Below are 12654 nucleotides of genomic sequence, written 5' to 3' on the forward strand. Positions count from 1 at the left end.
TCTCTCTTTCTATATATATATATATATATATATATATATATATATATATATATATATATATATATATATATATATATATATATATATATATATATAATGTCGCGTTGAATAGGAAAAACTTGCGATTTTGGATTAAATAACAGCACCCTTCTTGCCGAATAAGGCAAGCGAAAATTTCTGTATGCAATAATATCGCAAAAAAATATTCTGAATCTAAGGAAACAAAATATATATAATAGTGTTTGTTTATTATTAAATTATTGTAAACTTATCTGAAGTATATTTAGTTTGATTAATTTAAATTAAATTGCGCTTGTTATAATAACGTTTGGTAAGTTTTCTAAGGTACTTTTGGTACAAAACTATTAATTTTTGTATTAATATAAATGAAAAAAAATATATCTTTAAACGTATAAGAGACAATTTTAGAAAGCACTTAATTGCCAGTTGATCAATTTTACCTATTCTGCGTCGAGCGTCCGAGAAGCTGGAGGAGATTCATAATCTTTGATGTATTGTAACAATGTGTTCATGTTTGTGTTTTCTGTCGATGTATTCTGTCTATTAATAAAATTCACATAGAATGTAGAATATAGAATATAGGGGTTGGTAGGAGAAGATAATATTCAAACAGTTCCGGGGAGAACCTTGAGTTTTCCCTGAGGTACGTTTATTGTCTTCTCTGAGGATGAGGGTTCACAGTAAAGTTCTTGAAGCGGTGCCTCCCTATATATACATAAATATATATATATATATATATATATATATATATATATATATATATATATATATATATATATATATATATATATATATATATATTAAAAAAATACAGAGAGGAACTAGAGCTAGCGAGCGTGCGCGCCAGCACACATGGCCTCGCACAACAATATATATATAATTTTCCTTCATGCGCTTAGATGAATTATTTTTCCGTGAGATAAGAGTCTTAATATTACTGAGTAGCAAATTTCCCCTCTATGGTGCCCAGGAATAATGGCTATATTTCTCTGAGAATGTTTGCAGGTAAGCTTTCGTTAAAGGTTGTACGAAGTAGCTGGAAAATTTGCGCCTGGTTTCCTACTCACTATGAGATAAGGTTTGCCTCCAAATGCCTGCCTTTCTCTCTCTCTCTCTCTCTCTCTCTCTGTGTGTGTGTGTGTGTGTGTGTGTGTGTGTGTGTGTGTGTGTGTGTGTGTGTGTGTGTGTGTGTGTGTGTGTGTGTCTCTCTATTTCTCTTATATATATATATATATATATATATATATATATATATATATATATATAGTCGTACCGAATAGGTAAAATTTGCTATTTTTAGCTTAAATAGCAACGCTCTTCTTGCCGAATAAGGAAAGCGAGAATTTGTGTATGAGATAATTTTGCAAAAAATCATTCTGAATCTAACGAAAAAAAATATATTTAATTTTTTTCATTAAATTATTCTAAGCTTATCTAAAATATATTTAGTTGGATTAGGCTATATTATATTCCACTTGTTACTTTAAGGTTAGGTAAGTTTTGTAAGGTACTTTTGGTACAAAATTATTAATCTTTATATTAAAATAAATTAAAAAATATATATATATTTAAACGTGTAAGAGAAAATTTTAAAAAGGACTTAATTTTAAATGAGTTCATGTTAATTTGCCAGTTTTTACCTTTTGGGTACAGTTTGAGAAACTTCATGAAAATGGCAGCTTAGCACCTGGACACCTCACAAACTTCAATTAGTAACAGTTTACCTTCGCTTCCTTGATTCACTAACACTTTTAAAATGCTTATCACTTTCTTGATAGTTAATATATTTTACATACTTGTACTTATCTACATGTTCTAGTATAGTTACCACTGCTAACACAGTTTAGTAACAGTTTACTGATATGGTGATAACAGATTTTTAGTGTTTCTTTTGTTTGTTTGTTTTTTTCAAATATACCAAAACACAGTTCAAACTAGTACCATTTTCTTGTATTAATATCGGTTTATACATTTTTTTTTTTTTGTAAAATATACTTAGTTTATATTTGTTTTCCATTTTTCGGTTCATTTATTTATTTTGTGTTAATTATAATTGCCTTATCAACTGTCTATTCTTAAATCTGTATTATCTAGCCACGAATTATCTGTGTAAAAATTCCTTTCATAATTATCTCTAAAAATAATACTTTTGTCATTATTTCTCATAATAAATTATATAATTACTTTTCATAATTGTTCTTCTCTGTTCAGTGGAACTGTACAAAGTTTTTCTGTAATTATTCTTAGCGTATTTTTTATTCTACATTCTCCAATTCTCAAGAATTTGTACTATCTCATATTAATTACTAATACTGACTATTAGTAACAATCTGTATCATAAGTTCTTGTAATATCATTAAATGGCAATTAAGTTTCTTTATTAGTTGTTATTAATTTTCAATAATTAGGTATTTGTAATTGCAATAGATATATTACTAAATTACTTACGATTAAAGAATAAAAGGTATAATCTGTCTCTGAGAGAGTATTCAATTTCTTTATTTTTCTTGTTACATCATAGTTCTAGCATTCATTGTTTTGTATAAATGATTTAGATAACAAACAAGTTAATAAATGACACACTTGTGCAGCGTTAAGTGTTCAGTTGAAGAAAACTCTACATTATCCTTCTGCCTTGTTACATGTTCTATGTCTGAGTTCATCAAGTCTGATATTAATTAACCCAGAGTTAAATCTCCAGTCTGATTACAAAAATAGTCAATATTCTTATTATAATTAGTCATTATTAGACAGCAATGCAATGATGGCATCAGTGTGTTATCTCCGAGATAATGCAATGATGACATCATTGCACTTGCAGATATTATAAATGCTAGCTTTTATTATTCATTCGGAAACCAGACTTAAAAACAACGCAACAGACATTTTTCGCTTACCTGAGTATGTAGGTATTTATAACTTAAAGATTGATCAAATGTGAGGAAGCGCTCTAGTCTACTCTAATAAACTGTAATGTGTTAACTCAGTATGTTGAAGTGATGAACATAGTAGATACATAATTGCTCAATTTAAACGAACAACTTAAAGACCGCATTTACTGTTTGGCCTGTCTACAGGTTACTACATTCAGTTACAACTATAGAAAGCGAACAATTAGCAATAAATTATAGAAGCATTATTATATTCCTTGCTGAAGACCTCATCCAAGCTGAAGATCCACAAGTAGTTGGCTTCCTTAACAAGAACAGTTGTTTGTAAATATCATATATAATTAAGCCCAAAAGAATTGGAGACTATTGCATCCTTACTTGACCACATCTGGACTAGTATAGTAGTTCCTCCCAAAGTAGCATAACTACAGACGATACTACTAGTCACTATCTCACTCTCGTACCCAGTATATGTAAATACCTAATATAAAAACTCAATAAATCAAGGCAAAGAGACTAAATAGCCCATTGATTACGAATAATATATTCAGGTCCATTAGGACAGAATAAAAATTACTCCTCAATACTCACCAAAGTATTAGGAAATTTAAGCAACTCTATTATGCTAACAGGAGATATATAAAAACTCCAGAAAATGCTCCTCCAAATCCTGAGCTCGCAAAATTAGCCCAAACTAGAAAAACTGTCATAAATAAACTTTGCATCCATCTTTCCGAAACAGCCAATAAGTTAATTGATTTTTTCCCTCCTACTGTATCAATCAGAGCCAGTCGTATCCCAAGTTCCAATGTCCAAATGAGCTGGAAATTTGCCAAGCTCTCTCTAGCCCCCAACTAATCGTGCTGAAGATACCGGAAAGCAATGCAGGATATTAATCCAGTTGATCAACTTCAATATACTAACAACAGCTCATGTGCCGTCACTCACCGTTGCAGAATAATTTAATAAATCATCAGAAACGAAAACATTCCCAAGTATGACTTAGAAGTATGACAAGAAAATTCTTAATGTATAAAGGTGGAGATCCAACCGATATTAGCAACTATAAGCTAATTTTTAACTTGCCTTTACATTCTAAAAATCTTTGAGAAAAATAGTTCCTGAAAGAGTTCCTCGGTAGTTCCATAATATTCTTAACCTCCGATAGTTCGGTTTCAAGTCAAGAATAAGTACACAATTAATAAAAATGCTCGACTTTGTGTAAGTGGATGTTGAAAATAACCAATATCAAAAGGGAATGTTCACAGACCTGAGGAGAGCTTTCGGAGCAGTATCTTAAGCTAAAACATTATAGAATCTTGCTTACTTAAAATCTTACTTTAACTGCAGACAGCTGCATGACTCAATGCCAGAAGCTAACTAACACTTTTATTGACCTACCTTGACTGATCTACCTTGACTGACCTGCCCTGACGGATCTACCTTAACTGACCTGCTCTGACTGTTCTGATTTGACTTACCTGCCCTGACTAATCTACCTTGACTGACGTGCCCCGACTGATTTACTCTGATGGACCTACTCTGGCTAACGTGGATGGCCTGACTGCTCTACCATGACTGGCATACTATGTTAGATGTACCCTCACCTTCCCAACATTGACTGACCTACCTGAATAATTTTTCCTTGAAGGACCTACCTGGCTTACCTACCGTGGCTGACATACACTGACTAACCTATTCTGGCTGACCTATATTGACTGACTTACCTTAAGCAACCTACCATGACTGACCTACCATGCATGACCAACACTAACTGACCTACTCTCTTTTACTTAATCTGGATAACATTTCCCTGACGACATACCTTGTCTATCTTAATCTGCCTGACTTATCCTGGCTGAACTACCTTCATTAACTAATCTTGGCTGACCTGTCATGGTTAACCAGCTCCAACTGACCTGTGCTGCCTGATCTTCCCCAAAAGACCACCCCAGATTAACCCCTACTGATATACTGTGATGGATCTACAACGATTGACGTATCCTGGTAAATCTACCCTTACTGACCTACTCTGACCAGTTTTGACTGACTTACCCTTGTTGGCCAATTTAGACTGACCTACTCTGAATCTACCGTAAGTTACTTACACTGACTTAACTGACCTACCAGAGATAACCTGCAGCCATCCTATCGTTAATGACCTACCTTGACTAACTTTCCTGGCTGACCTATCCTAATTTACCTATACTGACTGACCAACCCTGATCGATCTACCAGGACTGACCTACCCTGACTGACCTACCCTGACCAACATAGACAAACAATGCTTGACTCTCGGCAATTTAACCACTACCCATTTCGTTGGAAAACATTAGCGTAATGAAGTTAATTTTCAGTGACGAAACACGAAAACAGATTCATTTCGCTGTGACTAGGTAAACAAAGGCGATATGTCAAACATAACTGCTGCTCGCTCCGCTTACTTCTATTATATATCAACGACTGTAATTTACGCTCTATTACCCAGAGTTGGATAATACGCATATTTCATGATGGCAGAATGGCTCTAGGGAATCATTATTAAATTTCATAAAATTCTGCTGGTGATGTTTTCACATCTTTATGGTAAACACGGCATAAAAATAATAGTTTTAAGGAGACACATTTTTTTAGAGAAACTATGTCTCAGACACATACAGTTGTTTGGGAAGAGAGGCTAGCAATAATAGGGATGGGAAGGAATGGATTAGGATAGAAGTGTGTTGCTGGGTGCTGACAGATAGAGAGGTAAGAGAATTTAAGTGGCCTAACCTCTTTGAATGGGTTTTAAGATAGTGTTTTTGGTCATAGTGATGTATGTTGTTCTGTCCTGTTATTTAACACTCAAACCAGCTTTATAAAGGTGTGCTTCTTTTGGCATACGTACCTCACTTACATCAATGGAAAGTTTGTTCGTGTTCTTGAGTGATGAAAATAATTTCTTGTTGTCACTTAGACAAGTAAGAAAAGTATAGGACAGAATAACAACCAAACAGTATACAAACTAATCACTAATTCGTATTTGGATTGCTCTGTATTATATTGTTGTTGTTGTTGTTGTTGTTGTTGTTGTTGTTGTTGTATTATCACTATTATTATTTAATATTAGTACTAAGAATTTCTCTACAGAGACAATTAGGACATCTACCGTCTCACGTAACTGTTAGTTCATTACTGTAGAATGTAATGCTATAATATCTTATATGATATGTAATTGTATGTGATTGTACGACATAGGTCAGAGACCCTGTAACATAAAATACCGGGAGCTGGTCGTCTCCTTAGAGCCGATTCTGCAGAGGTCACTGAACTGACACGTTGACGCCATTGTCTTTATGACGCTGTTTGTGGCCTGGTTGACCGCTCTTGTGATTTCCCTTTGTTGTTTCATAATGCTTCGGACAGCAGATAAGAGATAATTTCTTAACACTTGACCGAAGCAAATGACTTACTTCGATCACTTCTGGTTTATATAGTATATTATGGAATATCATTAGTCTCACTTCTCTTTCAGATCTCGTAACTTGGCGATCGTTTTGTACACACAATTAATTCGTAATGGTTATAATTATACCCATTATTTTGAAAGAGGGTGGACGGGTAAGCCAGCGGAAGGCCTCGGTTAGATGACCATAAGTTCCAGCTATGGGTCATCTCATGACTAAGGCCCGCGTCAGGAAACACTTCTCCTGTTTCCTGACAATCCTTACCTAACTTTACCGTATAGACGTTCTTATATCTGATGGCTTCGAGTGGATAACTTTTGTCGTGGATACTTTGAGGTTAGCTGTTACGTTGGCTCTGCTGTCAATTTCTTGTGGCTGTTACATGTGGAGGAACTTGTTATATAAGTACATTTTTCTGTAAGAGAATAGGAGATACATGACAATGGAAAGGCACTTATCTTTGTAGACAGTTCAGATCCCTTGTAGCTACGGTTTAAGAGATCTCCTAGGTGGCTATTTGGTTCCACTTTACAGGAGCTGTTTTGGTGATGGCATTCTCATGACGGCCTCTAAGGTGTGAATAATTATTCGTACTAACATTGGCCTAAACACTGCTTTAAAGGTACAAATGAAAGGGAAATAAGACCTGCCTGTCTCACTTGTTCATGAGTTTCGTGGAATTATCCACGGTAGTGAGAATGTTGTGAGACCACTGGATTTTACTTTAGTTCTCCCAATGTTGACACTCGAGAAAAGGCCGCGAAGATGCTAATTTTCTGACTCGTATTTTGCCCTAGAGTAATTCCTAGTCTTCAGAGATTGTCTATTATCAAGAATCTATGAACGCGAGAGGAACCTGTTCCAGACTCGAATCATCCTAGGAATAAATGGTCTCAGATGTAGCGATGTTATGGAGAAGGGTACAGTCAGAGTGAAGTTGCTGCTTGCTGCCCTCCTTGTTGTGTAGAGGCTCACTTCTCGCTGTCCTCGGAGTGTGGTACTTTGACAATATTGGCTTTGTACATAACAGTAAGGCCGCCCACATCCCTCGGGCGTTGAAGGCTCTGGTGAAATGACAGATCTATCCAGGCTGATTACCTGGAGGTTATTCCGGGGATCAACGCCCCCGCGGCCAGGTCTATGACCAGGCCCCCCGGTGGATCAGGGCCTGATCAACCAGGCTGTTACTGCTGGCCGCACGCAGTCCAACGTACGAGCCACAGCCCGGCTGATCCGGCACTGACTTTAGGTATCTGTCCAGTTCTCTCTTGAAGGCAGCCAGGGGTTTATTGGTAATTCCCCTAATGCTTGATGGGAGGCTGTTGAACAGTCTTGGGCCCCGGACACTTATGGTGTTTTCTCTTAGTGTACCAATGGCGCCCCTACTTTTAATTGGGGGCATTTTGCATCGCCTGCCCAGTCTTTTACTTTCGTAGGGAGTGATTTCTGTGTGCAGATTTGGGACCATTCCTTCCAGGATTTTCCAAGTGTAGATTATGATATATCTCTCTGTCCTGCGTTCCAACGAGTACAAGTCAAGCTCTTCCAAGCGTTCCCAGTAGGTAAGGTGCTTGACAGAACTTATACGTGCAGTAAAGGATCACTGTACACTCTCTAGATCTGCAATTTCACCTGCTTTGAATGAAGATGTTAATGTGCAGCAGTATTCCAGCCTAGAGAGAACAAGTGATTTGAAAGGGATCATTGGCTTGACATCTCTCGTTTTGAACGTTCTTATTATCCATCCTATCATTTTCTTTGCGCTTGTGAACGCGGCACTGTTGTGATCCTTGAAAGTGAGATCCTCAGACATTACTACTCCCAGGTCCCTTACATTATTTTTCCGCTCTATTGTATGGCCAGAGTTTGTAGTATACTCTGTTCTAGTTATCTCCTCCAGTTTTCCATAACGGAGTAGTTGGAATTTGTCCTCAATGAACATCATATTGTCTTCCGTTGCCCACTGGAAAACTTTGTTTATATCTTCTTGAAGGTTAACCGCGTCCTCAGCAGATGACAGCCTCATGCAGATCCTAGTATCATCCGCAAATGATGATACGGTGCTGTGGTGTATATCTCTGTCTATGTCTGATGTGAGGATGAGGAATAAGATGGGGGCGAGTACTGTGCCTTGTGGAACAGAGCTCTTCACTATGGCAGCCTTCGATTTAACTCTGTTGACCACTACTCTTTGTGTTCGATTTGTTAGGAAGTTGAATATCCATCTCCCCACTTTCCCAGTTATTCCTTTAGCACGTATTTTGTGGGCTATTACGCCAGATCGCATTTGTCAAATGCTTTTGCAAAGTCTGTGTACATTACATCTGCATTCGGATTTTCTTCCAGTGCATCCAAGGCCATATCATAGTGATCCATTAGTTGTGAGAAGCAGGAGCGACCTGCCCTGAACCCATGTTGCCCTGGATTGTGCAGATTTTGGGAATCCAGGTGATTTGCAATCCTGCTTCTTAGCACTCTTTCAAAGATTTTTATGATTTGGGACGTCAGAGCTATTGTTCTATAGTTCTTAGCTAATGCTTTGCTGCCACCATTAAGGAGTGGGTCTATATCCGTTGTTTTAAGTGACTGTGGAATTTCACCCATGTCCAAGCTCCTCCTCCATAGTGTACTTAGGGCACACGAAAGGGGTTTCTTGCATTTCTTAATGAATACAGAGTTCCACGAGTCTGGGCCCGGGGCTGAGTGCATGGGCATGTTGTCAATGTTTTTTTTCGAAGTCTATCGGAGTTAGGGTAATGTCGGAAATCTGGAAAACATTTATGGAGTTTTGAGGCTCATTCATGAAGAAATCATTTGGGTCGTCGATCCTCAGACTGATTAGTGGCTCACTAAACACAGAGTCGTACTGGGATTTCAGTATTTCACTCATTTCCTTGTTGTCATCTGTGTAAGTCCCATCCTGTCTGAGCAAGTCTACTGTCGAGGAAATGCGAGATACTTTTAAGTGCTGTAAGCTTCCTGGCCGTCTTGCTTGCAAGATTTACAATGGTAACTGATCATGGTCAGTTTGGAGTTAAATTTCACCCTAGTGATATCAACTTCTTTCCCAGGTACTTACACTCTCCCATTCATACTACTGCTCCGGTATTACAATCATGGTGCCTAGTAATCATCATAATTTGTATTTTCTCAAGAGCAAATGTTACCTGCCAGGTTGATGTAGCTCTTAGTTGGTGATTGATGTAGATTAGAGCAGCTGGCATTTCCTCACTTTGATAAGTAAATGTCAGAGTGCAATCATCTGCATATGCATGGGATTATGGGATGAGATGAAGGTCATTGAAGTAGACATTCCATAACAATGGCCCAAGCACACTTCCTTGTGGAACACTTCCCCGAATAGGATGTCTTGCTGACAAAGATCTACGTTGAAGGTAATCACTGATGAACTATATTGTAAAACCTGCAATTTCCAGTGTTTGCTGTTTTGCCAAGAGTCCCTGGTGCCATACTCGGTCGAAAACACCAGCTATGTCCATGGCTACTGAACAACTGACTTTGGATTCATTTAGTGACTGGTGCAATTAGTGGAGAGGTTTAACAACAGATCAGCAGCAGAGTAATTTTCTCTGAAGCCATATTGATGGTCACAGAGGAGTGAGTGGTAGTCGAAAAATTGTTATCTCCCGTGAGATTATTGTCTCAAGGAAACCATACCCCCGGCCGGGATTGAACCCGCGGTCATAGAGTCTCAAAACTCCAGCCCGTCGCGTTAGCCACTAGACCAGCTAGCCACAATAAGATTCATCCAACTAGGTATATTTCTACACCATAGGAAGGTTAGCACAGGCACCACTGTGACCACAAATGCAAGTTTTTACAGACGAATCTCCAGTGGTGCCTGTGCTAACCTTCCTATGGTGTAGAAATATACCTAGTTGGATGAATCTTATTGTGGCTAGCTGGTCTAGTGGCTAACGCGACGGGCTGGAGTTTTGAGACTCTATGACCGCGGGTTCAATCCCGGCCGGGGGTATGGTTTGTTTGCAATCGTGTCATTACGATTTCTTGAGTCATTGTCTCAAGGATCTTACCAGTGATTAACAGGAGTGACACTGTGGACTGTAGCTGCTGATTTCCGCTTTGCTTTTCTTTTTGTGAACAGGGACTATATCGTCTCTTTCCACTGTGCTAGGTACGTAGTGCTAAATAAATGCAAATAAGAGGCTAGTCTGCACATCTACTCAGCAACTTGTCTGGGCCCACATCCTTTTCTTGGCCCAGCGATTTAAGAAGATACACCTGCCTTATTGTCACCACCGCTCTCTCTCTCTCTCTTTCCCTTTTCATCTGGTGTATTTCTTGCTGATTGCTGATTTTTTCTCCTTCCTGTTTTCCAGTTCCGTCATTCTCTTACGTCTTCCCTGCCTGCTTTAAATTTGGTCATCAGTTTCCTTTCTATATCTCAAACATTCTCTTAAAACTTGCTAAATTTCTCCTCTTAAATCCCCTTTTGCTAATTAGTTACCCTTTTCTCTTCCTTCGCTAGCATTTTTCCCAAATCTCAAAAAACAAATTCAAATTTGATGCCATTTGCTTCTAGTGGTCATTCTGTTTTTTCATGACTATTCATTTCCCACAGCTGTGGATTATTTTGCTCTTATCCCTTCACACCCATCCTATTCAATTATTTCTATTTCGTTCATGCTATTGATTTACTTTTTTCTGAGGAAAATTAATGTTAGGGAAGAATGGATGTAAGCTGAGACGGATAAGTATGTAAGAGTAGTATAAGAATAAGTGGTTTGTAGGTTTTTAAAAGGTTTGTATTTGTATTCATCTGTTAAAGTATAAAGTGTCGGTTGTAATGATACGTATGAGTTGATGTAGTGACGCGAGATAAATTACAGGAACCAGTTGACCTGAATATAAGTTGATGTCGTATGTGGGTCTTGGATTTGTGTTTGTAGGTAGGTGTGATGTAAGTATGTTGGAGTGTTATGAGTGGAGCATGGGGTGATGTGAGTAATTTGGTGTGGTAAGTGTTAATTGGCTAGGTTACTTTGGGCATTGAAGTGTTGTGTGCACTGGAAGAATCTTTGCGGGTTGTAATTGCATGTGAGAATTGGCGTGATGTGTTTTAACTGAAATAGTTCGGAATACGTGTGTTAGAGGTGTGGTGAGTGAATTCTTGTGTCTGGTACCTCGATAGTTTCTACTTAGCTTGACCTCACAGGCTTACTGCAGTGTTCCATGTGTATTGCAATAATTTGTCTTACAGTGATGCTAGAGAATTTGTATTTTAAAGATAGTGGTGGTGTCTTGTATCATTTTAAAGCTAAATTGTCCCATTTTGTCAATTAAAGAAATGAATGAACTCACCTATATGGGGATGCAGGGTTCGATTTCGGTGCGCGTGCGAACGTGAATATATACTCACCTAAATGTACTCACCTTTATGTGCTTGCAAGGTCGAGTTCCAGTTTCTGGCCCAGCCTCTTCCCTGATACCTACTGGAGGATTCACTCTCTTCTGATTTTGACAGCTTTATCATACCTCTTCTTAAATCTATGTATTGATGCTCTCTACCACTCCACTACCCAGGTCACTTCACATATTAAAAACCCTAAGGCTGAAGAAATGCTTCTTAACATCTTTGTAGCTTGTCTGTGTATTGAACTTTTAGCTGTTTCCCCTTGGTCCTGGTTCCAGTCCCGAGCGATCTGTCCATGTCTTCCTTGCAGTTCCTCTTAGCATTTTGTACGTTGTTATCATATCACTCCTAGTCATTTTATCGACAGGCGTTTGCCCTGGGAAGAAGTGTGTGTGTGTGTGTGTGTGTGTGTGTGTGTGTGTGTGTGTGTGTGTGTTTGTTGGTTTGTTTGTGAAAGTATCACGTGACCTTTATTGAAATCATCACAGCGAAGAGTTTTAAAATCATTATTGCGATTCTGAATAATAATATCAGTGGTGATGAATGGTTTGAAAAACCGTGTAGGAGAACGAGAGGCCGTAAACAAACTAATTATCAATAAATGTTCATATCATAAAACATTTTTAAATATTTTCTCTGAACATGATCCCTTAGTCCCTGGGAGCTCTGAAAATAACACAGTTAATTTGTGTTGAAGCTTTGTGTTGTGATCGCATATTACACTGTGCATTGATCATCCAACAGACATGTGAGATCCCGTTAGATCAACGTAAATAAGGACAGGTGATTTTTGGGATCTGACTTTACGAGTGTAGGCAACGTAGCATTCATGAAATATTCGGGGAAAGTGGTTTGACTTGAGTTCTGGAAGTGGGAAGTACAATGTACCTGTAGGGTTTTT

This window comes from Cherax quadricarinatus, chromosome 53 (genome assembly GCF_038502225.1).
Source record: "Cherax quadricarinatus isolate ZL_2023a chromosome 53, ASM3850222v1, whole genome shotgun sequence".
Taxonomy (NCBI): domain Eukaryota; kingdom Metazoa; phylum Arthropoda; class Malacostraca; order Decapoda; family Parastacidae; genus Cherax; species Cherax quadricarinatus.